At 36.7% G+C, this 5,455-nt stretch overlaps 1 non-coding gene across 1 annotated transcript; it reads left to right on the top strand.

Moving 5' to 3' along the window:
• Nucleotides 1–1,996: 1,996 nt before the first annotated feature.
• LOC122752192 lies at nt 1,997–2,103 on the top strand. The gene has a single exon (XR_006355984.1). It is a non-coding gene; the product is annotated as a U6 spliceosomal RNA (small nuclear RNA).
• Nucleotides 2,104–5,455: the final 3,352 nt, after the last annotated feature.

Below are 5,455 nucleotides of genomic sequence, written 5' to 3'. Positions count from 1 at the left end.
GATATGGGTTTACTATATATAGACATAGAGGCCCGGAATTGACATGGAATTTAGAGATATATCTACATAGGTTTTAGTATCATAGATTTATACCTTGAAAAGACCCAAAGGACAAGCTTCTTCAACTCCCTTACTTTTATAGAAGAAACATAGGTAGTAGTTGAAAACATAAGAATAGATGAAAGCTTCAAGAGGAAGAAAAGTAGAAAGTCATGAACTGAGCTTTAAAGAACTCTAGTCACAGTTGAAGGAGGAAGAGGAACCTATGAAGTAAGACAAAAGTAATGCTCTGAGAGGAAGGAAAAGAATAAAATAATTCAATGACATGAAAGTCAAGGAAAGAGAATGTTTGATTCATATTTCATTTCCTTTTTTCTGCCTATATAAGGACATAATATATCTATGAATCTACTAGTAAGATTTTTCCCAGATCCATGCCAACAGCACTCTCAATATAAGGTTCAACTGGACACATACTATGTGGTGTATTTCTTAAGACTCCAGACTTCACTGCTGGTATAAAGTCCAAATTAATTTTCAATTGTATTTTTACTTGACCCACTTAATTTTCTAGCTCAACCTGAGCAAAATCTGCTTTCTCTTTCAGGAAAATCATGTGAGTAAAATGGCCACGTCATCCATGCCATGAGAAAATGGTTGAACCAAAACTTACTACATACAGAATTGCTCTTGAAACAGACTCTACTGGAGCAATATTTACACCAGATGATAATGGTTAGGAAACCTCAGAAATTCTCTACTTAATGTAAAACAGGACTTTAAAAAGAAAGGCTTAGAAAAGGCATAGCAGAAAGGAGGGGGCTTATTTATTATAGTTTATGGAGGCAGGAAGAGTAGGTAGAAGATCTGGGTTAGCTGACATTTTCTGTTAATATTGCTGGTGGTGGGGTGACAAGGAGTCACTAAACTTTTAAGGAGCTTTAAGGAATTTACTTCTGCAGCTGCAAAGTGCTATCAGGTGTCAAAAACATTTAGTATTAATTTTGTGGGCAATATAGGTATGTAGTTATGCTATTCTGAAAATATATCATCCCATACTGAAGCCATCATAGGGTGTGTGTGTTTGCTAAATGAACATGAGAGGATTTTTGGACATCCTTTTTCCTTGGTCATTTCCTGCTGATTTTATGTGCTTTTAAAATGTTAAAATTTTAAAAACCTTTTCCCCCCAAAATACATGTTAATAAACAAAATAATTATGAGGAATCTTAATGGAATGCTTAACAATTTAGATCAGTGTTATAGTGAATCCCCAATTTGAGATAGATCTTTTCAAACAGAATATTATCCTCACTTATTCAGTTACTACATCATCTCTAGATTATGCTAAACCATCATTAGTCATATAGTTAAATATGAATGACTCCGGAAATTGCTTTTAAATATATTCAACATTCTTCTACTCCTGTTATAAACATGTTGCTTTATGAAGATATGAGTTCCATTGCTGCAAAGTCATAAGTGGAATGTCACTAATTATATTTGTATTACATATTCCATTTTCTTAGGATAAGGAACAAAGTATTAATTAAAACAACAGGGAATTTTTATAATGTGACTTAAATACACTTAAAGAACTAAGGAAAAGAAATTTCTTAGCATTTCTACCCTCTGGGGGCAAACTTCTGGCAAACCTCTACTTTGGACAGATTAGAAATAGGTTTTAGTTTCACACATACATAAACACATCTCTTGCCAGCCATTGGAAGTTGATAAGAAAAGGAGACACCCCAAAAGAACAATAGATTATCAGTGTCAGTTGTGAAAGCCTGTTTCTGTTTGACTTGGTATTTTACTTTCAAATTATACCAAGCAACAAGACCTTTCAGGAAAAGATATGAACAGAAACGAAAAAATTTTCTAGCTTGGCTTTTTAAAAAAGTGAAATAAAAAGTCCTTTGTGAACTCTAAAATAAATAAATAAAATGTATAAAAAAGCTTGCATGGCAAGTGTTTCAAAAATATCATAGGTTGGGTGCTCACTTCGGCAGCACATATATTAAAATTGGAAGGATACAGAAAAGATTATCACGGCCCCTGCGCAAGGATGACATGCAAATTCATGAAAAAATATCATAGGTTGGGACAGCTAGGTGGTGCACTGGATAAAGCACCAGCCCTGGATTCAGGAGGATATGAGTTCAAGTCCGGTCTCAGACACTTGACATTTACTAGCTGTGTGACCCTGGGCAGGTCAATTAATCCTCATTGCCCCCCCACTCCCAAAGTATCATAGATTAGGAAAAATAAAAATAATAAATTATTTTAAAAATACAATGAACCTCTCAGCCTTGCATCTTCTATTTATCAAAAACATGAGTTCATAAGTATACTTCATTTCAAAGCATTGTAGGTTTTTTTGTAAATTAAATCTATGGTTGTAGATTTTTTTGTAAATTAAGTCTATGATGTCCATCAATTTCCATGGTAACTGAAGACCTATGTTCCCAGTAACAGAGTGGCGATTGCTGGAGTCACAGTGGGAACTGTTGCTCTCACTACTGAAACCACTGATGTTTTGGCAACTCCAGTGGTAGCTCTAATTTGCAAGTGGAATTTTGATGGTGGTTCTTGGGGTTAGGCCACAGCAGCCCTCTTTGTGGCATAAGGATGACAGTAGCCTCACAGACCCAGTAGACAAAGAAGCCCTAGGAAAGCTCAGAACCCATGAGAGGGAAGCTGAGTCGACCTATCAGAACAGGCCAGTGGTTACCCAAAGTCCCCTTTCCCATGATCTGTGGTGAGTTTGAATATCTACTAGCCTACAAATCCCCAGGAGTATTTCTTTCCCTCACTAGTAGGAATCATCATCAATCTCCCTATCTAGACTCCTGGCTCTCATTCCCTAATGCCTTATTCTGCAAAACTTAGGTAAAACCCCCTGAAAAACCTACCAGGTATTACTGAGCAGTGCTTTTATTCACATGGGGCTCCAAACAAGGTGCCCAAATCCACCTTGGGGTCCAGCATACCTTTTCACATCATTCTCCCTGATTGCTCTACATTTTGTGAGTATATGTTATCAATAAAACTGATTTGCTTTACAATTTTATGAGCTCCATGTTTCCTTGTATTGGAATTTGGTATTGCCCAATTCTTCTTTGGGATGTATTTAAAAAGTATCAAGAGGAAGTATTGGTGTTGAACTACATAGTAATCCCAAACTTCTTTCTCTCCTAATGATGCTGGTACTACAAAAATGAATCATGGACCCATTGTATTTGATCCCTAAGCTTGGAATGTTAGATCATGAAAACTCGTATAAGCATAGTTCATCTGTGCTTTCTAAGAAATCATCGGCTATATTCTCTTGAATCTATTAGAAAAGGTATGTGTACATGTGTGTGTGTTATATTTTAAGTACATTTGGACCTTTATTTCATAGTTGTTTTCCTTCCAAAAATGTCAATTTTATGACTTTAATCTATATTAACAGACTTGTGGTTACAATATGAGCATTGTAAGGGGGAAGAGAGCTTGTCAACTACTTTCTGAAAATAGAAAAGTTGTCAAAGCTATGCAGTTGAGGGGCAGATGTTAATGCTGGCAGAAAGTGTTTCTGGCCCTTATGAAAGGCCTTTTGGTCAAAAATAACTCCTGCCTTCACACTTCACATATGTGAAGATTTTTATGTGTGTGTTTTACCATAACTATTAAAAAAATCAAGATAATATTTTTTGTTTTGTTGTTCTTTGCTGTTCCCACCTTCAACCAAGCCCCCCTCCCCTCCACACATACACACTCAAGTTATCTCAGTTGCCAAAATAGTTTCCATATATGATCTGTTACCAAATAGTTAAGAGGATTTTATTTAACATTCAAGGAGAACCATCAGGATGCATATTAAAGATTAGCTGCAGCCCTTAGCCTTAGGGGGTTTACGGTCTATAGGAAGAGGCATGAACAAATATACAATTAACATAAGGATTTAAAATATCAGGATGAATGGCTCATTAAACAATTTCAAGCTTGTGAGGCCCTTTTCAAAGCAAAATAGTATATTTGTGTCATTTCTGCTGATTTCCTTAAAATCATTTTTTACAAGTTTTCTGAGGAATGATTTTGTTTCTCAAAAACAAAAGTAACCCACAGAAAACCAAAGCCTTTTTAATTTTTTCTTTTGCTGTTTGGCCTTTTTTTTCCCTCTGTGGCTTCAACTAGATACCAATTAGAGCACTGTTTTGATAAAAGGGGATAACAGAAGTGACTATTCTCTGTTTCTCTCTGCCTCCTCTCTCTCCGTCTTTGTCTCTCTGTTCTCTGTTCTCTGTCTTTCATTGTCTCTGTCTCCATTTGTTTCTCTGACAATTTCCATTTGTCTGTCTGTCTCTTTCTCTCAGTAGAAAAGAAACAATCTAAGCAAACAGACCCTCTTGAAAAATATGTCATTGCACTCAAGGGGTAGGAATTTTAATGTCAGAATGCAGTAGGGACTCTTGATGGGTGTCAGTCTGTCAATGAGCATTTATTAAGTGCTTACTATGTGTGAAACACATTATTATGTGCTAAACTCTGGGGATACAAACCAAGGCAAAAAGGTGATCAATCCTTTTCTGGAGCTCACAGTATAATGGGGAGACCATATGCAAACAACTATGTACAAAACACCATATAAAGAATAAAATGTAGATAATCAACAGAGGAGAGGCACTAGAATTAAAGTGTGCTACTATTCCACCAGCCTCCTTTTGGGGAGCTGGCACACAATTCAAAATGAATATATTGCTTTCCAAATTACCAGTTCAGGTTGCCCTGATATGAATATAGGCTGGCAAAGGGAGGAACAATTGTGGTTGTTACAGTGTAAGGGTGATCTTGGCCAGGGGGTGGGTTTTTATTAGGCTAGGGATAAATGCCTAACAGAGGCATTAAAATGAGTGTAGTGAGAATGGAATTGAACAGAGGGCACAATGTCTTGACTGCCAAAATGTTAAGTGTTTCCCTGCCGAAGGAAGCTTTGCTAGCTCCTTCAGAGCAGTACACTGTTCACCTGGTTGAAATCATGAAACCCTGGATTGCTTCCCATCATCACAATCACCATGGAGAAAATTGTTAAAGCAAATTCTGATGATACCCATGGGAACAGTTAATCCTGACAGAGGGGCCTTTTGCAAAGTTGGGGGAAGGATTGCAAACATAAAATAAAGGGTTGTGAGGTTCTTGACTTTTGAGCCAAGGAAAATCAAAGAGTGAAATGAACAGATGAAAAGTACAAAACCCCCCAAATATTTGCTTCTGTAGGTGTTGAATTCTTTCTACTCCTATTAAGAGGGTCTTACAATGAGACTATATTTCAATGCTTTAACCTGCTCCATCAGGGCTAGAAATCACTTGGAAATGCAGTCATCTAAAGAGGAAAACACTGACAGTGTCCCTTTAGCAATACTTACATAGTGTATATGAGTATCTCATGTGAAGCTCAACAGGCTCTTTC

The sequence above is a fragment of the Dromiciops gliroides genome, chromosome 3 (genome assembly GCF_019393635.1).
Source record: "Dromiciops gliroides isolate mDroGli1 chromosome 3, mDroGli1.pri, whole genome shotgun sequence".
Classification (NCBI taxonomy): domain Eukaryota; kingdom Metazoa; phylum Chordata; class Mammalia; order Microbiotheria; family Microbiotheriidae; genus Dromiciops; species Dromiciops gliroides.
The sequence above is the reverse complement of the archived record's forward strand: the minus strand, read 5'-3'. Positions and strand labels throughout refer to the sequence as shown.